The 24,220-nt window shown below is 39.5% G+C and overlaps 1 protein-coding gene and 1 long non-coding RNA gene across 4 annotated transcripts in view; both read right to left on the minus strand.

Moving 5' to 3' along the window:
- Positions 1-1,993, minus strand: part of LOC144044235 (uncharacterized) — a 42,066-nt gene extending 40,073 nt beyond the window's left edge. For both annotated transcript variants that reach the window (XM_077558510.1, XM_077558509.1), the window contains exon 1: positions 1,853-1,993. The gene's annotated coding sequence lies outside the window, so the exon portion shown is untranslated. The remainder of the gene's footprint in view (positions 1-1,852) is intronic.
- A 37-nt stretch (positions 1,994-2,030) lies between these two features.
- Positions 2,031-24,220, minus strand: part of LOC144044237 (uncharacterized) — a 153,577-nt gene continuing 131,387 nt past the window's right edge. For both annotated transcript variants that reach the window (XR_013291214.1, XR_013291215.1), the window contains 2 exons: positions 22,581-22,648; positions 2,031-2,120 (listed from right to left, as the gene is read on the minus strand). This is a non-coding gene — a long non-coding RNA (uncharacterized LOC144044237). The remainder of the gene's footprint in view (positions 2,121-22,580; positions 22,649-24,220) is intronic.

The following is a 24,220-nucleotide window of genomic DNA, read 5'->3' on the forward strand; positions in this document are numbered from 1 at the left end:
ACGTCATTTAACGTCTTTGGCAGTAAAAGAGTTAATAGCAGACTACCCCTTTTTCCTACGTCTTCCCAGTGAATGTGTTAGTTTGTATTTGTGTGTGCAGTGTTCCAGTGTTTGACCAAATTTCTCCCCTGAAAAACTACACACTTGGTCAGACGGAAAGGATTGACATATTTCAGTCGCCAATAGACCATAAAATATGTTCACACTACACACACGAGAATTGTCTTTAACACACGTGTAATGTGTGCATGAGAGCGATCACGGGGCTGATTTATTTAGTGGCTTGGCGTGCGCGTCTAACATGCCGCTGCATGAGAAGTGACAGGCCGTGAGGGCGGGGGTAACACGAGGAAGCAAACTCGGCCCCCGAGGTGCTGTGTCTCATCACAATGCAAACAAGTCGCACACACTGACCTCAACCTCATCTTGTCTGCTCCCGTCTGGACAGGATGTGCGCTCAATATCACGACGAATGTGTCAGCACACAACGGTGAACTAAGGCCTCCACAAATAGGTGCAATCATCATGCTGGAAATTGCACATCTATTCACGTGGACAGGTGCTGGAGGGAAAATTAATACAGACGGAACAAATTGTCTTGGTTTCTACTTTCTAGGCTGACCATGCAGACATTATTTTGTGGCATCCCACAGGGTAGTGTACTCAACCCCTTATCTACTCTATAAGACTGCCCACGTGTTTCACTGTACAATTATTATTATTTTTTAATGAAGTATGTATTCTTTATTTGTTTTCCAAAGCCAAAACTTCTGAGGGATAAATGTGAACGGGGATCAACTTGTGCGGACGTCTAAAAGAGCTGCTTAACGCTTTTTAAGACTTTCACCTTCATATGTAGTAAACATTTTGTTGGGGGCCATACTACACTACTCCGACTGCCGGACGACAATGATGAATGCCGAGGAAAAACACTAAAATGACGTTGCCACTGTTGTTCGGACCTGTCTTGCTTACCACCTGATTTTATTTTATTTTTGCCTTTATGTTTAAAAAATAATCTGTAGGGCAGATTATCTGAATTAAAGAAACAGTTTATAAGCGGGAAGGATATAATAATTGAAAGAATTGAGGTATAGCGAGTTTCGTTGGTTGTGCCCAAGAATTTCAGAGTAGAATTGCGATTGCTACACACACAAAAAAAGCAATACAAATGTACCCCTCAACAACTGTCAAAGACTTAAAACAACCAGATATGTCAGACAGGGCATATGGTGCTAAAGGATAGCTTGTTGAAACTGGAGAATGTCAGTGTCCGTTGCGTAGGACGATGTTTTGAGGGGGTAAAAAAACAACAACTTTACCTCTAGATCAGGTCGGCTCTTTTCCTAGTCTTTTTCAGCCCTCTACACTCAAGCCATCTCTTCAACTGAACATTAGTATGTTCTTCGACGTCTATACCAGTGAATTTGGCACCAGGGATATCATTCTCGGACAGAAATCGTAGACTTAGCGCAGTAGACATCTCGCTAGTAGACTGTTGACATGCGTCTAGCATGACTGGCCGGCCCAGTCTGACCTCCTCGCTAGACTCATGGATATTAATTAAGTGTGGTGACGTATATCTTGCGGTACCCCATTGGGCTTGTGCAAATTAGTGGGGGCGGAGTTTTGGTTAGAGACTAACTAGCCGTTTCAACACTGCAAATGCTCCAGTGTGCATTAACCAGAGGAGACTTTTTGGTGTGCAAACCAAGGATAATTTAGTATGTCACATTTTGATGTCACACATTAGAATTATGAGTGCTAATTATGGGGCAGCACATGGGATCTTTGTGTGGTCAAAGTGCACAATTACACACCAGCGCACACACAAAAAAAACATGGCACGCACATTTTGTAGTGCGCAGCGTCGTCTCCAGGCAGCGAGGCGCAAGTTTTCCCTCAACGGAGAAGCCATTAGTCAGAATGCTGGTGATTTATGGGATGTCTCCTTGCAGAATTTAAATGAAGTGCCATGCTGTTCTCACGGTGGGCGGGTGGGAGTTTACTGCTGCCCTTTGGGGCTGGTGGGGGGGGGGGGGGGGGGGCTCCCCTTTGTGCTCCACCTCTCGCTCTCGTCGGGGGACGCTCTTTTGGCTTCAGTCGCGTTGTCAGGTGGTCTGAGAGGATGAGGAAAGGAAGCAGGACAAGGTCAGCGGTTACTGTGCAGTTTCCGCATGCTCTCGCACACACACACACAAATGTAGACACACAAACTGTATGTTTCACATGCACATAAACACGATTTCAGCGTAAATACTTTGCTCCCTGTAATTGTTTTCTAGCATTAATAATAAATTTGCCAAACAAAAAGACTAATCACGCCATGGTCTCATTATTCCCATATTCTGCACTCCACGATTAATGACTCTCATATCAATGATGTTGTTGCACTGTAGTTTCTCTTCCCTCAAGACTGTTTGATATATAATGAGCTGCCAGGACGTCCTGCGGCGTGAGAGTCAGCTCTCCTATAGTAAATCCCCACTGCAGTTGAAGGGGCAAATGGGGCAGTGCCCAATGAGATTCAGCTTGGTTTCGCTTTAAAAAATAAGGAGAATAGTTTAATATAATAATTTGCGTACAACACGCCCTTAGAGACCACAGTTTTTGTTGTTGTTGTCTTTGCCTTGATGCAGTGTCTGTGCATGTGCCTGATGCACATTCACTCCCACACAATTGTTTGTAACTTCATGCAGCTTCAAAGTGCCGCTAACGAACAAAGTAAAATGAAGAACCCCAAGCATAAGACGAGGGTTTTTCTTGGCAACCATCTTTGTTATCTTTACATCTGTATGTGATAGTTTTAGTCCAGTTGTAGTGGATGAAAAAGTCACGTCAAGTTTATTTATACAGCCCTTAATCACAAAAGAGTCTCAAAGGGCTTCACACGCCCACAGTTGACAAATATTAACGACATCCCCTGATCTAACCACAAGGAAAAACTTTGAGAAAAAAAAACACACAAAAAACATCAGGGGGAAAAATAAACCTTGAGAAGGGCAAATGTGGAAATCAAAAATGTTTATGTAAAGAAGAACAAGAATCTCGAAATGGGAGACAGACTTGTCTATAGCACCGGAACCTGACTTTTGGATTCAAGTTTGTGAAAACGCATTTAAAATGACAAAACACACAAATTTACAACTTATCCAATATAAAATTATTCACAGAACATACATTACTCAATATATGATGAAGAAAATGGGACTCTCAGACTCCGACATTTGTCTCCAATGCTTACAAAACACTACAGACACTTATGTTCATGCTTTATGGTTATGTACTCCGGTTAAGTATTTCTGGACTAAAGTCTTAGAATAACTTTCCGCTATCTTGGACTGTAGGATACCTTTATCTCCAAACTTGTGTTTGCTAGGTGACCTAACAACAACTGACTTACCACATAAACAATTTCAATCTACACTTGTAGCCCTTACTATCGCTAAAAAACTGGAAAAATAAACAAACTCTGAATATCGACCAATGGTCTAACCTCCTCATAAATCACATTTTAATGGAAAAAATATCTGCCTCAAATAAAAACCAAATATCAAAATTTATAGAAACATGGTCTACGTATATAGAATTTTTTAACCTAATTCTGGTTACTTAATTCTGTCTGTTAGTGAGAGCCACTACATCGTGATAACTTACATTGATGTTTCTGCATTTGGCAATTTATTATTATATTATATTATTAGTATGGGATTTTTTTTTTAATGGGCTTTAGGTGAACTGATGAATACACACACGCACGCACGCACACGCACGCACATGCACATGCTCACCCACATACAAAAAAATATATATATATACAGTATATATATATATATATATATATATGTGTGTGTGTATATGTATATATATTTAAAAAAAGGAGAGCAATGATGATGTCAAATCGAATGAACAATACTGAGCTCTAAAAAAGAAAAAAAAATGTAAAGAAGAGCTTGCTTCCAGAAAGAACCTGAGCGATTGCTAAACCTCACTCACAACATTGTGAAGATTGCAATCAATGCTTTGGTGGTAGGTTAGTAACACATGAATTGAAGTTTTGTTTTTTAAGCAGGTGTTTCTCCTCATTTTCAATTTAATGGAGATGAAAAATAGCAGATCAGTGCTCGTCTCAACTACAAAGTAAAAATTAGAGAAGTCAATTTATGAGAATTCATTTTAACTCAGTAACTAAGTCTTTTCAGACTTAAATGGTATCCAGAGTAGGTGTTATTTCACACAGTTTATTACCTAGATCAACAGTGTTACATTAGCTCCCTCTTGCACCAGCACGTCTCTAGTTTGAGAAACAAGTCCTTACAATGACAAAAAAATGGGCATTCCGTCAATAACAAACGCCTATTTTGTTGAAGATTGACGGGAAACTTCCAAAAATTGACAAAGTAAGCATTGACGGAAGGGGGTTTCTGTCATTGTAATCGTCAATCCGTCAATTTCAGTGATGGAATGACGATTGGCGGAACATTGACAGATGCCCATGTCCTTTGACTCACCGCAGATAACTACCACTTCTTTCCTGGGACTGTGCAAGAGACAGTCTGATTAATAAAATGTTACAAACAATGCAAATCCACTGAGTATTTTTAATAAATAGACAAGTGTCTATCAAGCTGTTGGGAATAAAATCAAACTGTGTTGCAATCATGTTATGCAATAGACATGCTGCAAATTACCACCACCTGCATGTAGTTGTGTCACATTGCGAGACCGTAGCAAGTGTGATTAGAGTGACAGTCACTTTAAAGATATGAGCAGACTCTTATAAATCATTACCTTTAACATCATGACAACTACGGAAGATGGCTGGGAGGTAAATGTTTCTTGTCACAGTCATGGTTTTACTAAGTGAAATGCATCAAGTCAAAAACGTGTACACAATCTTGCTAACACGTGTAATGCAGTTTGTCTAATTGGAGTTGCCGTAGCGTGATGTCATTGGCCAGCAGAGATGTTGAGTAAGGCCTGGATGCAAAGCACAGTTCGAGGCGTGCCGCAACGTCGGGTGAACCTAAACATTTGACTCCGCCCACACGGATTTTCGACCTCGAAGCGCCTTCTTCTTTCTTTCTTTGTTGTTAAATTTAACCATAACCTTAACCCTACCACATCACGATTACAGTATTTTTTGAACACTTTATTGAACAACGAAAATTAAAAACTGACAAAAACCCAAATACTAACCTCAACTGTCCAGGGATGCTGGGGACATGTAGTACTGCACTTCGGCCTCTTCCTCAAACCATTGTCCCCCCCCCCCGCTGACTGAGGGTTGAGTGTTTGTAATTTTCGATGCTCCATAATGTCTTTAAAAAAAGAAAGAAATTTACGTCATAAAACGGCACATCATTAAATCTGCTAATTTTGTTGGGAAAAAAATTGTTTAAACCATTTTGAAACATCCATGTGAGCGGAGTCAAACGTTTAGGTCCATCCAACGCGGAGGAATGCCTTGAACTGCACTCTGCATCCAGGGCTACTTGGAGATGTTCGCCCAGAGGAGAAATGATTTGCATTTACGAGCTAATAGCCAATCAGTCGTCTCCATTTTACACACTGCAATCGATGGCATATCAATGTCTACAAAGCACATTGACTCCTACCTCACAATTATAAATCCTGCATTTTACTTAGATATGTTCCTGCCTGTATTTTTAATATGTTTGGAATTTTATTTCATGAAACCATGTAATTGGTCTCACAAACAATGACTTTGGAAGCATGTTATGCAGTGTGCTGTTTTACAACTACTGTGGTGTCAGTAATAACCAACGCATGGAGTTCCATGCAAGCCTGACATTAAGGTTAGGTTTGTAAAAAAAAAGTGGGCATTCCGTCAATATTGACGTAAGGTCCGTCAGTCCATCAATGATGGATGCCATGGTGGACACCCATTTTACTGAGGGAATGAAGGGTTGACGATTACAATGCCGTTCGGTTTGAAATATTGACGGATTGATGATGACGGAAGGGTGTCCTAACTTGACGATTGTCGAATGACTGTTGCTCAAAATTCATTGACGCGCCCAACTCTGTCAATTAGTTGTGTTAAAGTTGAAAACCGTCGTTACATTGGCCCTTCATTGACGGATAACCACCTTTCGGCGAGAGCTTCCGCATTTTTACCGAGTACTTTGCGCGAAGACTCGAAAAAACTACAGGGATTTAGTAGACAGTCCTTCTCAGTTTGTGTATATTTTTCGAGGCTTGGCTTCATAAAGCACACGCCGAAAAGTGGTTATATGTCAGTGACATGCCAATGTTGCATTAAATGTATCTATAATGTCTAACATGTCATGAGGCTGACTAGCTCAGTGGTTTGGTTCGCCAAGTTTGGTAACTTTGGTACTGTGGAGCATATCTTGAGTTAATTCTCAAATTCTGTAGTTTTAACTTAACTCTGCTTAGTGAGTTAAAAATGTACTCTTTCCCAGTGTGAAATATTGTCACTATTTTAAAAGTGCTGATTTACTTGGGGAAAGTGTGGAGCTACAGTATATAAACTCAGAAAAAGTGTTTATATAAATATTAACTATGTGGGAGTCACTTCCTCTATGAGCTTTTTGCTGTGTAGTCTTGATGGAAAATCCTGAGTCTGGCCAGTCCGAGATTGAGACAACATCGCGGCATTTAAGAGCCGAGAATGAGACAAGAACAGCATCATCCAAATGTGGCCTCAAGACCGCTGTAAAAGTTAGTTCAACACAAGACCAAACATTCCACCGTAACTCTACTTACTCCCTAATCCATGCTTAACTCCATGTGTTTAGCTGTTTGACTACACTAACTCAAATTCTGCCTAGCAAGCACTGACGGAAAAAAAGCTTGGTCTCCGGTTGGTCTCACTACAATTTTGAGCGAGCTACTACATGCTTTCAAAACCAGATTTTCCAATCTAGAACGCCACAGAAATAATTTGGTTCATTAGTTCACTGAAATGGATGTGGTTCAACATGTGACCACAAAGAGCTTTGACATTTTCTAAAACCTTGTCGCCACTAAGCGTGAAAAGAGCTTTGCAATTATTACCTCACATATTTTGCGTGTTAACAATAACAAAGCTGCAAGGCGATGCATTCAGTACTTGTGCCTCATTCACAGTTTACAAAACACAACAGCTCTCAGTGTGAAACGACTGGTGAGAAATACTGAAATATCTAAAACATTTTTCACGACACTAAAGCAACCACTTGAACCCACCACACAATGCATACTGTTTCCAACCTACTTAAGTTTTACAAGCACAAAGATTCCACAAGCTACTGTATGTCACTCTTCATCTCCAACTTTAGAGAAGACGTCTGTTCTACACAGATTGCTTCAGTTGTAAAGTATCCCTTTGTGGTTTGCGTTTGCTGGCAGTGACACGGTGGGGAGAGGGAATGTGGGGGCATGTGCCAGACTCCAGCTGAGCTTGTGACAGGATGCCGCACCAGCACAGACCTCTATGGGTCACTCAACAAGAAGTGAATGAAAGAGAGGAACAAAAGTGCCACTTCACATGCTGCTGGTGGTGTAAAAACATCACTGCAAACACACTATGGTGTTTTTCTTTACCATGTAATGGTCTCTATGGTAACACAACTCAAGCCACAATTTTACCCTAGCCAAGCTTGTGTTTAGTCCCAACGTCCTTGATTTACAGCAATATCCCAATAATTTGAAAATGTTTGAAAATATTTACACTCTAGTTTTTAGTTAAATAGTCCCCCCTATTTTCTTGTCTCTTTCAACCATTTTTATTATTAAGTCATTAAATACAAATATTTATCTTGGTCACTATATCACTTGACAAAAACTGTTGCTGAAATGTATATGAGAAAATAAAGCTAATTAGAGATGTCCTGATCCTGTTCATGTGATCGGAAATCGGACCTAATCCCAATATTGTCATGCAGTTGATTGGGGTGGGGGGCTTGGGGCAGTGGGGTTGGGGAGTCTGGGGTGGGTTTCCTTTTATTACATTATGAAAAATAAAATATTTATGTATTTATTTTATTTCTAAAGACTAAAAAGTATTTTAAAAAATCCAGAGGTATACAGATATCGCCTGAAAAAAGAAAACACTCGATAAACTTAAACATATTGAAATAATCCATCACAGTCAATACTTAGGCTTCGGTCAATTTAAAAATATTCAATCAGTTTAACCTGAAAGTTTTACTTTCTGGTAATGTTAATTATTGTTTATTATTAGTAGAAAAAAAAAATAATAATAAAAAAATCATCCATTAATATAAAATATAAAGTTCATTTGGAAGGAACAAAGTAATATTTTTTACACAATTTGAACTAAAAAATAAAAGATTAAAGGAATGACAGCTGTTGTATACTTTTTTCAGTGCACAGATAACACAGCCCTAAAGAGTGAAAGCATGCTATGCCAAATCACCCAAAAAAGAAGATTTTGATTTTAATGAAAGTTGCTGTACTTGTTGATAACCATCTCACAACACTGAATCTGAAATTTTAGGTTAATAAGAGCCATCGTTTGGGAGCTACGGCCTGCCGAATTTTGAAATTTTCGGCAAAAACGGTCGTGGCCACCTACCTTCCTTTGAACACATATCAATTAGTGCAAGGGTCAGCAATCTTTCCTGTCAAAATAGCCATTTTAGGCCAAATAAATAACCCCAAAATTTTCTGGAGCCGCAAAACATTTGAAGATTGCGATGAAGGAAACAGTGTGTTAATCAAATGTACTGAAGGCCCAAGGGTTAATTAGATCTGCACTACAACACACAAATATGCAGCATCCAGTACTTTGGCATTTATTTTGTTCTACCTTTTGTATTTTTGGTGTGTGTAATTTTTGAATGAATTTTTAGACTTTTCTACCTTTTTCAAAAATTTCTGACATTTCAGGCAATTTTATAGGCATATTATGGTCCCTCTACTTCCTTTTTTTGGGGAAATTTTATGGCTATTGTGATTTTTATTTTTTTGGGCGAAGTTATGGATATGGGGGTGGCGGGGGGCACTTTAGAAAAAAATATCAAATAAGAAATGTTGAGAACACGTTAACTCCACACTGTAGGGTCGGAGATTCGAACCACAGGGGCATCATGCTCCTGAAACATTTACTGTAGTGTCGAATGAAAAACAAATGAAAAGCATTGACGTTGTCGCGGCACTAAAGAAATGAACAATGGGGTCACAAAAGCCCGAGAGTCATAAACCCAACAGCGTTAAAATGAGTTAAATCCAGTGAGTTCAAGTGCAAAGTAGTAAAGTAGGCTACAGTGGGTGCAAAAGAGAATTCATACATACATTACAGCACTAATAGAGAGTACTGATAATTGTGTTGTGAGGCGTACAAACAATAACTGCAGCAAATCATGAATCACATGCAAGCAGAAGTGTGACCTTTCCTCGCGGCGGGGCGGGAAAATGGAGAGGGGCGCGAGCTAAGGAAGAGAGAGAAGCCACGTGGAGCGTTTAGTGAGGAGATGAGTTTGGGGCTCCGGCTGTGACCGATACCGCAGTGCTGGCCCAGGTAGAAAGGTCACGCCGTCATTTGGACGGCGGCGAGTGGAGAAGAATCGAGGGAGCGGGAGGGCCAACAGGCGCCGCGGGCGAGGCAGATGGCGACAACGCGCGCATGAATCACGCGCGGATGCTCGACGCGTTGCATTTATGCCGATACCTGGATCAGCGATTTCCTCCTCGCTGCAAGGGTTAAAGAGCGACTTCGCCCGAGGCCTTTTTGCTGCTCAGTTGAGGGGAAAAGATGACATGAAGGCTAGCCTGGACACACATTCGCTTCTCGCTACACTAAGTCATGAATATTACAAGTGTTTGTATTCACAGCTTACGGCGCTAAACAGCTTAAAATATCATGACACGACAATAACACAAAATGAAGGAGGATAGCTTGGGTCATATTTGGCATTGTTAATAACAACCTCCATCATTTTGGTTGCTAATACAACCTAAAATGTGGTAGTGTGTCCAAACTGGTGTTAGCCATGCTAGTTAGCTAGTGACAGTCCCTTGAAATACGGAATCGTTCCGTATTTATAATTATAAGTACGCGTCTCGTATTGAGTTGTCAAGGGACGTACTTTATCCCGTTATACCGTGAGAGTCAAAAATAGTCCGTAAAATGTCGATGGAATTAATGAATAACAGTGACCTTTATGTGAGAATTTAGGGTAAAGTTCCAAGGACCTCCTGCTCTGTGACCAATGAGCTGACAGCACATTCATTCACGTGTATGACAAGAATCCGCTCATCTTATTGGTCAACGTAATGTTGTTTGCGGAAGTACATATTAGACAATCCGATCGACAGCGCAGTAGCAGTACTCCTCCGAATAAAGGCAGAAACAATTGTAAAAATACCGAGAAGACTGGGATGCAAAACACATGGGTCGAGAAAGTGTGAGAAAATATCTATCAAGCGCACTGTACTGTCTGCTGGTGCACTTTTACCATAGCCCCGATGGTGGACTGACAGGCCTCAAGCAACACAATTCCAGTGGTGCAGTCGTGCAGGACACATGCGTAATACTGTATAACGCACAACTAAACTTGGGGAGCCCCAGAAAAATTGTTGTCAACCAGGCAATGCCAGCGATAGATATGGTATATAAAGAATGATTCTTTAACCCCCTGATCAAGGTTAATGAGGGAATGTGCAATGAATATCTGTGTTGTATGGAAAACATAGTAGATTGACAAGTACGTTAAATAGATAATACATAAAAATAACCATTGATGAATAACACACATAGCCTTACATTTATTACAATTAAAACAGATTTGTATAATTTGTCCTGTACATGCAGTTGATATACGACACTAACTATAAATATATACAGTAAAAATAGTTAATCTAATTTCCCGTAGCAGACGTAGCCCATGTCTATAACATTGTATGCATGGTTTGAGCTATAACTCAGCTGACTGTGCTCTAAAGTTGACTCTCTGAACACTGGAATGACGATGATGAAATATAAACGGGAAAAATAGGCAAATATATATAAATAGTCTCCACATAATGTGGCATTAAGCTTTTCATAAGTTACAGGTTGAATGTTCTGCTTATTATTTATTGTTTAAGGGATACTTGACTCATTGAGCCATTTTCAGCAGGAAATAGTTAATATTTTGTCCAGAATGAATTTGATAACTTCATTATTTTTCATGTACAATAAATACCTTTGAAAATATTTTTTTCCACTTACTGTCTACGGAAGATGGCATCACCTGTGCTCCGGAAACAGGTAACGACCAATCATGGCTCAGTTTGCTGACCAAACCCAGAAAACAGGTGAGGCATGATTAGTCATTAACTACTTCCTCAGCTCAGGTGATGTCATCTTCAGTCGACAACAAGTGGAAATAACAAAGTTAATAATAATAAAGTTATCACAGTTATTAAGTATCTCTTTAAGTTAAGTAGGAAAGGTTTCTGTTCGAGAGATATTTATTTTCATAAGTTCATTTTGTTAGTTTGTATTTAAGTAAATTTCTGGATAACAACTTTTACGTGTGTTCATGTCATTCAAAAATATGAAAAAATTGTTGCACCAACAAAAAAAAAGCTTTAAAAAAAATCATGCCAGCAAGGTTGAAGCAATCAGGTTGGCTGTCGTTGTCGATGAGGAGTCCCTTATTTATTTTTCAAGGAGTTGGCAACCCTAGTTCCATTCATTTGGCTAATTGTAGACATGCCAACACTCGTAGCTGGTTGCAAATGTTTATTTCAACACAGCACTATAGTCAAATATAAACGTTACCTTGAATTTGTCAACGAGTGATGGATGATGCTCTTATAAATGTGAGATCCTACCTGCAATAATAGTAGTTGTGGGGAAAAAACAATATATACCTGGGGGTATTGTTGCATGGACTGTTTCTTTGTGTTGCTTCTCCGTGTGTTAAAAGGAGCAGTTGTTAGTTAATGATAATTTTCGTTAGCCTGTCAATAGTGTGTAGCATTAGGCTACATGTTAGCATTAAGTAATTTCCGTTACACAGATTATAGGTTTTGTCAAAAATTTGGGGGTTTAAATACGCAATGTTGAATTCTCTTTTGTTTTATATGTCATTCGTGCAGTCAATTTGAACTGGGAGTGTCAAATAAACATCTTGAAGTAAGCATGCTTTGCGAATTATTTGGAGAACTGTGCGAGTGAGAACGTTTGGTGGTGAGCGCAGGCCACAAGTTTTGTGTGACTTCTGAGGTCTCCGCCCCACCCCCAAAGAAAAATTGGGGTAGCCTACTCATCAGCAGCCTTGAGGCAGAAGCACAAGTAATGGCCTACATAAGAACACAAAAAGCACCAGGAGGGCAGCAGAACGGAATAAACCGACTGACAATCTTATCTCCCTGGCAGCTGCCAGCAATTGTACAAACCATTCAGGGGCTGCCAGGTGAACAAAGTTCTTTCCCTTCATCTAAATTGAACTGTAAATTCCATCTTCAATGGACTGGACGAGCTCTGCGAGGGATGTCTTTATGTCTCCTTGCTAAACTGCAACACAGTCACATGACTTTTTGTAAACAAGGCAGATGTCACACTTGATGGACACGTGGATGCAGACTACACCGCTTCAGGGCATCTGTGTATCAATGTGAGTGTGTGGGTGTGTGCGTGCTTGTGTGTGTGGGTAAGTCATGTCCTTCACTGTTTCAGCACCTTTTACCTGGATGTTGTGTGCATTATAGTGCAAGTCAGCAAAAATCCCTGAGGCAGAACGAGCATAAGGCAAATGCATATTAATTTTCTCAGCATGCAAACGGAACACACACTACTTGTGCAAAGGGATTGGGCCACTATTACCTTATTGACCCCAACCCCCGCACCCCCAAACAGTGGCATCTTGAGGTGTGAAAACAGTTTTTTTTTTTTTTTTCCCCCTATATGCTAAAACTACGATCTGGCAGAAGAATATTTTTTAAATGTTTTGGGGGGAAAATCCTCCATGGCCCCATCTAGTGTCTCTAAAAAAATAGCACTGTATTATAAAATATAGGTGTACAAAATAATACAAGAAAACATATCAGGTGTACTTATGCTGAAAATGGCACAGCTCATGTATTGGATCTTAAGGGTACCGAACTTAACAGTACGTGGTCATAGGTGCAAAAGCTCGCTTTGCTGATTTTCCTCCACATCCACAAAAGCATCTTCAACCTCATCTTCTGTTTTGACTTCCTGTGCGGTGCCCACTTTTGTGTTGCACCCCCTTGCATTTCTCGCCGCTTGTGTCCTCCCTCCCCCAGGTCTCCACAGCAGAGTGTTCTTGTGAAAGGAGCTCTTTGATAGGCAGCGGCCAGGAGCGACACAAGGGAAGCAATCAGAGTGTGGATGACTGTGCTCGCTTGTGATGTTGTTTTGCTTCTTTGACCCGCTAAACTTCTTTCTCTCTCTCTCTCTCTCTCTCTCTTTTTCTAAAAAAAAGAAGAGAATCCTTGAAGACTCTTCCACATGTTTTGTGCGTTTTGTCCCCAGTGCACCTTCTGAAACACATTTGTTCTGCCTCTGCCTGCTTCCTTTGTAACCACAGAGAACAACAGCATGCCAGGCCTTGATTTCCTGAGTTTTTTTAAAAATTGATTTTGTTTTTAATTCATTTCTTTCTCTCATCTAATCTCATTGTTTGATTTTTCATCACAGTCTGATTTGATGCTGTGTCTTCATGGTACACAAAGAAAAATTCTACTCATTTTTGGTTGCAGCCGTCCTTTACAACAAGTACAACAAATCTGTCGAACACATGGGAGGAAAAAAACTCTAAACATTCAGGATTTATTTGATTTAACCTAAACTTCTTTTGGTCAGTTTTATAACACAATCTTTAGAATAATTTGAAGTACTTTCCACAATTTGAAGCATAACAAAAAATGCAATAAATTATTTGCAATTATTACTATTGATTTTCAATGATAACTGTTGCAAGACAAAATCTCGAGGCACACCACCCATAGAAAAACTAAACTAAATTTAATTTTTTAACGCTTATATTATATCTATTGTATATCATTGAGCAACAAGTTCACATAACTTGGAAAAGTGCAAATAATATCTTAAAATCAAAAGTGCAAATATTCTTACAGGTGCATGCATCATGCACATTATAATCAAACTATATAAAATATATTGCCAATGCTAAGAAATATGCAGTGCTTAATTAAATAATCATAATAATAATAATGGCCAACATTGCTATAACTACTACTCCATTTTCTCAAAATCATCAGCTTCCTCTTGATCTCTCTGAAAAACATACTTTTGTACACTTTCAATTAAGAGAGTATTGTGATCCATCTTCATTTTATAATTCTACACATTAAAAGACATGTTTAATGATTGATTTATGTCAGAAAACTGTCCAACTCCATGCTTGCTACGTTCACATACAAATGTTATATAAGTGCGCACCGTTTCTCACTTTAATTTGTTCGGTGCTCCCGACAGACCTCGACTCCATCCCCTCCGTCCGTGTTTAGCACTCGTGAAATCAGAGAAATACGATTGTTGGCGCTATTAATTAAACTAGGCGTAATAGGCGAGTGTGTCGCTATGACTTACTGCCGGTATCTTGTCTTTATCGCTGTTATGGTGCTTGTGGAGTCTAGATGATAATGGTTCTTGCTGGAACAGAATTGTCAACAAATCGCTCCTAATGGTGGCGGCCATTTTGGGGCAAATCTCTACTGTTATTTTGGTTAATGTCACTCTTGGCAAAGGTGTCAAACTCGCAATTGAAGGCGTGGGATGCGGACTCTTTGCTAAAATGCTAAGGAAAGAAGACACGCCGGCACTTCGTGAAACACTTCCTTCGGCACTTCCAAGATAAAAGTAACTGCACAGTTTAGCTGTCAAGACACTTTTATTGTGACGAGGTCCGACAACAACAGTGCCTCGAACCGTGCGCAAATTCCATTTTTCAGAGCCAGTCACCGCACAATGTCTTGTTAAGCTTATGTCGAGCCTTGAAACTAATAAATGAATTGTAACGCAACATTTCATATACATTAACAATAACGGCGTTTCAAATATGGGGAGAATAATTAGTTATATTAGTCCGTTAATGAAAAAAGTTAAGAGTTAGTTTAACCGCCTTTATTCCCAACACTAGTTGTTACCAATCAGGAGGAATTGGACAATTTCCCACGAGTGTGCCGTGGCACAGTGGTTGAGAAACACGTTCTGTTCTGAATCATGTACTAAGATAGGAGCTCCAATAATTTTCTTGAGTGATTTTTTGTTTTTTAGTTCTTTTAATTTGATCAATAACCTTGATGACTTTGAACGCTATCCAACTGGTGGTTGGCAACCACCATTACTTGCGGCTAATGTCACCTTTTAGGGTTCGTGTGCTGATCTTGAAACAAACAGTCATTGAAGAAAAGAGCAAACAGAATTGGTTTGGCTCTCTGTGAGGTATAATGCATTCAACTCAGTATACACAGCAAAGTGAATATTTTATTTCCCTTTGGGGTACACTCCAAAATAAAATGAATAGATGTATTTGATGAGCTCAAATGGCTAGTGGAGTTCTGTTCTGTTCTGCCTGTGCTTGCTTTTTCACACATTCCAAAAACATGTAGGTTGCTAAATCATTTCCGTAATCACCATAGCACCCTGTTAAAAAAACACAGCTTTGACAATGTGCTTTCATCTTCACCGCAAGTCATGTTTGCTGGGTTCAATGTTGAGGTCACAGTTATCAATCGGGTTGTTTTTGGCCTCTTGTTTTGTCTTTTCAGGTGGAGCCAATCTCAAGGCTACTTTTGGAATGCAATCCTGGTCCCAGCCATCTGAGCTGAACTTATAAAAAAATAAGTTCAAATGACTCTTACATTGTTTTGTTTTATTGATTTTTTCCTTTCGGACACATTATTACAGGTTACATCGATCACATCAAATAATTTGCAACATTGACATCCAAAAGAAGGGCTAACGGTAACCCGTCCCCATAGATTCTTACTATACGCATCAGTCATATACATTGATTATGAAGGCCATTGATTCATTTCGTTATCAATCCCAGACTTAAGTCTGAATACTCCTCGCTCAGTTTATCTTGAGTAATGTCCGTGTATAAGATGAAGCTAGTACCAAACATTTGGAATTGGTAAATCGGTTCCCGGATGCCACCAACAGACCCACCCAACCAGGCGAGCAGCCAAGGCGAGCGCATGCTCGTTCACCAGTAGCGTCTTCGCTGACCTTGGATCAGATTTCAAACCAGAAGAGTAGATTTGCTTGCATTCTGCCCATCGCGTCCACAGCAATGTTCACTCGATTCTGGTCAGCTCAGCCACCGGCCCACCACTGTTGCCAGCATCCAAATGATGCTTAGATCTTGACACTCCTTAGCGCCCACCAAGGCCACCCACCAGCTGAGTAGACCCCGCCGTCTCCATCCCGGAACCGTGTCTAACAACCCATTGTAAATATTTACAGCAGATACATTGCAGCCACAATACAACCTTATAACGACAGACTTGCATGTTACATCAAATGTCCAAACAGAAATAGAGTCAGACAATGTTTACATTCTTACAGGAACAGCAATACAGGTGTATAAACAAGAGTTAACCTTGGCAGTGTCAGCATGTAATCACATTTTATTTACATTATTCAATTCATAACAGCTCCAGTTTTGGGTTAATTAGTAATATGTTACAATAATTTCATTTGGGTAAGACATAACCCACAATTAAATGATGTGAGTTACTGCAGTTATTATCTCTCAAACTCCGCCAATTCTTCCACTCTTTTCACGATCCGTATTTTCTTCTGAGAAAATGAGTCTTCTTTTGATTGAATGAAGATCCGACAGTCTCTTTGTCCATGTGTTCTCGATAAGTCCATTCTTTCTCAATTGTCGCGCCCTTCTGGCAATGTCAGCATTTTGTTTTGTGAGATTTTTATTGACTTAGACATGTTTACCTTTAAGCTTGTAGTGATCTCTCAAAAGAGCAATCTTTTTCTTCCTGTCAACAAATCTGATCAGAACTGCCGGTGGTCGTGTCCCCCCATTTGGAAGCAAAAAGCACATCTGAATGTGCGCTGGATCCACAATTAATCCCAAATCTCTGAGTCAAGTTGTTACTTGCTGTTCCACAGTCTCGTTCGCAGAAGCTTGGTCAGAATCTTGGGCAGCTCTCGCCGGAGGGCTGCGGCGTGGTTTAATCTGGATACCTGTAACTATCACATCGTTGATACGAAGATTCTGTTCCAAATCATCCACTTTCTGTTCCAAGGCGACAATGCATCAATCTTTTTCTTGTGTCTCTTTCTTCAACTGCTGAATTTCCTGTAGAATAGGCTCAATGCTCTTTATCGTATGCCAACTACGAGAGCCTCCTACCAGCCCGAACAGAGCAGGTTGTTGGGGTTCCTTGCAGGAATCGCCAATGGCTTAGGCTGAGTTCAATCTTCTGCGTGGAATCTTCTGGGCTTAGTTCACCACCAATTCAAAGCCTGGCCTGTGCGGAACAGGACCATCTTAATACTCTTTGTGTACACAATCAAAAAACTAAATCGTATAAATAACACCAATTGCATTATAAATAGAAAATAGTTCTAATCGATCATCAATATTGTACAATATAAATCTTTTAGACATGTCAATTCACTTATCAAAAACTATAATGAACTATATGAAAGTGCCAAAGTTGTACAAAATTAGCAATAGCAGTATTAAACTAATTTAATCCATAAAACCAATGTATTCTAATAAAGATGCATAAAACATACACAGTACAATTACATTCTAGTGTCAGAAACAACAGCTTCATTGACTAAAGTGTTGTTCAGTGTTCATATATTTCAACAATCAAAGCTGGCTAAAACACCATATGATATAATGCATAAAATAATCAGTAACAGTGAATAATCAATACCATCAATCGCTTCACTGATTATTTTATACAACCATTTAAGAAACATGCCAAAGCAATTGGAACCGGACCCATTTAAAACCATAGGAACGGCTAATAGTAAACATAACTCATCAACTCGACTTTTCTTAATGAACACGACAGTCAAACGACGCAGTCCGGCACTGGCAGTCGGCTCTACAAGTTAACCAGTTAGCATGTAAGTATTCAAACAAAAACAGTAATATTTAAGACGGAAACCTCATTAAAAAACCCACCTCAAACACCAACAAACTTTCACCTTGCGTTCCCTGGCTACTTCCGTACACCTGCCCACCAACGGCTCTTATTGGTAACATGTTGTCACATGACCGAACGCGGCAGAACGTACCACAGATTAGAGTCAAGAGTATACACCCTCACAACAGGCTGGATTTGGTACCCACGTTACTCTTTGGTACACCAGATTTCACAGGAAACAATTGAGTGAGGTTTCCATTTACAATGACACTGTACTTAAATTGATGGTAAAACAATACCAACCAATATTATGGAGACTGTTCCACAGCTATGAATCCGAGTGTGAATTGTTGTTTTTCTCTATGTCCCCTGTGTTTGGCTGGCGACAACTTTGGATAAACACCACCTCTTGCCAAAAGTCGGACAGGATAGGATAGGATAAATCTTACGCAGATGAGGGCCAGGACTATAGCGCAATCAATCAATCAATCAATCAATCAACCTGAGGAGCTTCTGCAATTTTTTTCTGGCAGTCTGCGACCAACCCAAAATGGCTGAATGTGGTTCCAATCCACCAGCTGAGAATCACCGCTATAGAGAATAGATGGCTGGATGGACAGACAGTCTTCTAATCATGTGTCAACAAGAATCATGACTTCAGGATTAAGCGCACAGCCAGCCGTTTCCTACCTACACGGTTGCCACCGAGTAGAAGGTGTCAAAATGGCAGGGCATGGATGTGAAACATTCAGAAACACCTAGTGGTGCCTAATGGGCCAAGATTGGAACTAGCCATTGCATCACAATTGCACCCTATGATGCTGTGAGACTTAAACAAAACAAAAATATTCTAAAATGTACTTTTATGAAATCAATGAAAAACTTGGTCTCTATATGCCTCTCCATTGTCTTTGCACTCCTCTTCGTCCTCATCTTTGTGTTTGTCCTCTTCCCTACCAGTGATCCCTTTGCTTGTGAGATTGCTGTTTGGGTCGCAGCTGATGTGACTGGCAGGTTTAGGCAGCAGGTGTTGGGAGCAAACAGCCACCACCACCGTAGCCACCCCCTCCTTGAACAAACCATGAAACCAATTTACGCCCTGTGTGCTTCCACATATAGGTAAACTCCTGCTCTGTTATGAGGACTAAAACAATAAGATAAATATGCATTGCAGGCCCACCTGCTGTGTGAGGGGTATTTGGAAGAGTGTGTTGGGGTGCGTTGTTTGCTCACTGATAGATTAGACACGGACCACTGCGAGCGCACAGTTTGGAAGTTTGGTCACGATGAAGACAAGTCGCACAAAGACAACTTCTTCCACTGATCTGTCTCAATCTGTCGCAAGGGTTCAGTCCAGCAGTCCAACGCCAGCCAGGAAAAGTCCACCGTGATACTTCGTCAGGAAAAAGCCAAGAGTGTGTATGTTTGTCCAACTTGTGATCACGCGGAAGCTGAGGCCAGAAAATGTCAAATGCGCTGACGTCAGCGTTAGAAATGCCAATTGTGATGCACAAAGCCTTGAGACACACCCCTTAATCGATTAATTCATCAATAAAAGCTTGGACTCGACTCCTGCCTTGTCCAGTTTGAACAATTGTATCCTTCCAATTTTGTAGGAAGAGTTGGCAGAAGAGCCTTTTCAGTTTGCAGAGCACAAAAGCAAGTTCCAGTAACACATGCTTGGATGAGTTTGATGTGGAAGAACATTTGCTTTAAAACAATCTATCAAACTACAATTAAAAGTTGGTTTATTCTTTATATCATTTTTAGTTGTATTGACATTTGGCACTATATGTTTTTATAAATTACAATATTCTATTGACCTTTTGCGCGTGACGTCACAGCCCTCATGGGAACGCCCCCTCCGGGACGCTGGACGACAAAAGAGCCACTTGCCTGTATTGTAGCCATTGAATCTCGTACAGCGTAAAGTCCTTTATCTAATTGATTATCTCATAAAATGGTCATATATTGCTGTGCGGTCGGTTGTACAGACAGACAAATGAGTAAACCAAATGTTGCTTTTTATCGCATACCTACTAATGAAGACAAAAGACGTCGACTGATAGCAGCAATCAACAGAAAGGACTGGCAGCCCTTACATTGATGTTTCTGCATTTGGCAATTTATTATTATATTATATTATTAGTATGGGATTTTTTTTAATAGGTTTTAGGTGAACTGATGAATACACACACGCTCGCACGCACGCACGCACACACACGCACATACAAAAAAAAAAATATATATATATATATATATATATACATTTTTTTATAAAAAATAAAAAAGGAGAGCAATGATGACATGTCAAATCGAATGAACAATACTGAGCTCTCCATAGAAAAAAAGAAAAGAAAGGACTGGCAGCCCACAAAGTATTCACGGATTTGCAGCGATCATTTTTTGCGAGGTTAGTAGATAAATGTTGTAATTAGTAGTAGATAAATGTTGTAATTAGTAGTAGATAAATGTTCATACATTTTACTAGTAAACAAAGATTGTAACAGAGGTGTCGAATTGCGTGTTTCAAATCACATTTACGAGCCAGATAGTTAGCGTCCACTCCAACTGCACGAACACACAGCTTAGTTTTAAAATGTACCTTCTTTAAACTTATTAAGTGCATTTGACTGTTTAATAATGGGGGATTTTGTCTTTGTGCTTGGAGTTTTTCACTCTGGAGTCATATTCATGAAATGATTGCATAGCTTGCCACTGCGATAGTCATTTGTTCCATGCTAGTAAACAAAGTAACACAACATCATCACAGCGTTTCAATATAGAACGGACTATTTAAAAATAAGTCAGTTAGCATGATAAACAAGTTTTACCTTTGCATTACGAGGTATATTGTCCCCCGGTGTGAGCGTAGCATCTCGTCCCAGAGACTCAGCCAGCGACAAGCTTTTGAATCAGCCGGTGTAAGGAGAAGAGACGGCATTGACTACATAATGATACAGGTCGTGCGCTGTCAATTTCGGCGATTTGATTAACTTGGTAAAAACAGCAGACAACAGAAGGTAAGGGGCTGTTTTCAAACTAGCAATCTCAACTTAATATCGCGCTCTATGAGTCCCGACTAAATGTGCAACTTCGACTGACAGGCAAACTTCGGTTGAAGTAATAGATTCCATGGTTCTACGGGCAATAACAACTTTTAATTTGTAAAATAGCAGTCGCTAAGTCACTCCGTGCTCCGGGTCACGTCCACTTCCACTCAACAATCATTTCCTTCCGCCGTCCGTCATAGGGCAGTCACGTGATCACGTGACGTCGGTGCAAATGGTCAATAGTGCTATTATCCCTATTGAAAAACAAATCCTTACTTTTTTATGTTGGTTTAAGGGATGCTGGAACAAACTAATAGTAGTTCCATCCATGTTAATCTGAAAAGGTGATTTGCGATACAAGAGTTTTGAGCGTGGTCATGGATTAAATTTCAACCCGCCGGTAACTTGTGATGGACAAGAATAATTCAATTTACAGGGTTTTAAAAATGTTACTGGGTGAATTTTCAAAACATTTTCAGTACAGTACATATTGTCAGAATACATTGTTTGTATGAAATGTACGCATTTCCACGTGTTTGGAATAAATTATCACATGACCAGAGCTGTTTACTTCCTGGTTGCACCTTGAGAAGAAGATGGCTTCCTTAACTCGTCCCAACATACATAAAACATACATTTTCACCTATGTGTCCATTTTTTATTATTATTATTGATTACTTGAAAGGGCTATCAATGACACCTGATTTTGATTTTCATATGTCTGGGAAAATGTTAGGATTATTAAACTGCTACTGTACATTTCAGACATAAAACAAGATTACAAATAGATAGACTTCTATTGTTTAATTAATGTGTTTGAGGTCAAACACGTGGGAAATGGAGTAAACCACTGTAAGCAGTATGAGGGAGTGGATGCAAGCAATGAGATGTTGACTTTACTTTTTATGCAAAAAATATAAAAGTACTGTATATAATATCATGTCACTACAATACATAAGTGAAATTTGACAGGAGAATTATTTTCACAATTTGGATATTATGATCTAGAATCACACAGATATGGCCAAGTTTATTTGAAATACCAAATCTGTTTTTAGCATGTTGACATGGTGCATTTGTCTAATTACCCACAGCACAGACCAGTAAACACAACACAAATGAGCTCATCTGAAAACGTTGTCATTTTGCTTCCTTCTTACTTTTCCATTGTCACTCCTGGGAGATGAAAATGTCATCAAAATGACATTATTGCTGCATATAGATTTTTTTTAATGTCTTTTTTTTTTTTACCTCTGACCAGCAGCCTTAATTTGATATAAACCTGAAAATCTATATCATAAGACGCCAATAAGAGGTGTCAGCCTGTTCAGGCGAAGGGATAACTTCAGCACAACATCAATGTTGGTGGTCTCGAAAGAGCAAGCCTTAAAAAAAAAAGAAGACTTTGTGTGATGTGAAGTTGATTACCTCCACCAAGGAATTATTCTCTCTCTGCCTCTCTATCAATGCTGCTTTGTCTCTCAGCGTGGAATTCTCTACAAAGAGACGGAGATACAGTGTATGATCATTTTGATGGTACATGAAACTGACATTTAACAAAAAGCGAGGCCTATTAAACAGAAGCTGTCATTAGCCTACACCTTGACTCGTAAACACTCAATCCAAATTTCTATGTTCCAATCCCAATGGTAGACATTTGCCATTTGAAGTGGCATCATGGTAGTCAGCCTTTTCAATTCATCTTCAATGGTTGAACCCAACTCCCAAATCTAAGCTTGACAATAACATGGATGACTTTAAAGCTTATATGCAGACATCTACTCTGTTTCTTGTAATTATGGGAATAAATAGAAACAAGTTAAATAAACAGCAATAAAATAGCATAGACAAAAGTACATTTATTTAATACATAATTAGATTTTTTTCTTCTTGTATTGAACTGAACTGATTTTTGTTAGTGTACCTCCAGTGCCCCATTTAGAGGTATTGGTGGGGAAATGGAACACATATCGTAAAGTAAAAAAAAAAGTGTTCTCATACTGTGTCTAGTCATGTATTTGCTGGTAAATAATTCGATTAGAAAATATTTAGCATTCAAATTTATTGCAAAAAGAGTTTTTTAGATCATTAACCACTGCGATTGGCTCGCAACCAGTTCAGGCCCAAAGGCAGCTGGGATAGGCTCCAGCACCCCTGCAACTCTTGTGAGGAATAAGCGGTTAAGAAAATGGATGGATGGAGATCATTAACCAATTATTTGGCCAAAAACTCCAAAATCACTTTTCCAAAGACGCAAAAATTGCATATTTGTTCAACCGTTAACATTGTATCATCAATGACAGTAAGCCATTTTCAACATTTTAGCTTGGTTAGTAATTTGTAAAAAATAACTCCCACACCTGTGGACTGGCCAATAGTATGGATTTAAAAAAAAAATAATTGACCAAATTGTGACTAATGAGATTTTGGCCTGGCGCCAGCGTATTGTTGTTTTTTGGTTAAAAAAAAGAAAGAAAAAAGTCTGATATTGTTTAATGGTTAATCGAGACAAAAAAAATAAAACAAAAAATAAAACATTAAGCAATATCACACAAGCGGGAGCAATGAACTTACCAACATTTTTGAAACCGATAGCTACGTTTTTGCTACTAATTAATGCGAAGGGCAACTAGTTTGATATCCACTTCTGCTTGAGTCTGCTTCACGTTAAACAACAATTAGAGGCTGTGAGGCCCCTTTATCGTTGCCTGCAGCTCTAGTTATTATTTTATTTATTATCTGAAACGCATGTAAACTGTACAAGTGCATGCAACCCTGGAAATCGCACCAAATTCTCCTCGCGTGGTTCTGACTTTATTTTTAGAGGCTGGAGGCTGATGAGACGATAAAGCAACAAGAGTGAAAAACGGCAATACAAAAATTAGAGGAAGGGGCGGGCAAGCGAGGTGAGAGTTGAACAAGAAAGAAGGGGGAAGTGAGTGATGAGAAAAAGAGAAAGAGGTAGAGAGAGAGAGAGAGAGAGGGGGGGAGGAGAGGAAGGGAGGAAGGAGGGAATGGATCCACTCTTGTCTCTCACTTGGTAGGGGACCAGAGGGGAGGGGAGGGTC

This window comes from Vanacampus margaritifer, chromosome 2 (assembly GCF_051991255.1).
Source record: "Vanacampus margaritifer isolate UIUO_Vmar chromosome 2, RoL_Vmar_1.0, whole genome shotgun sequence".
Lineage (NCBI taxonomy): Eukaryota > Metazoa > Chordata > Actinopteri > Syngnathiformes > Syngnathidae > Vanacampus > Vanacampus margaritifer.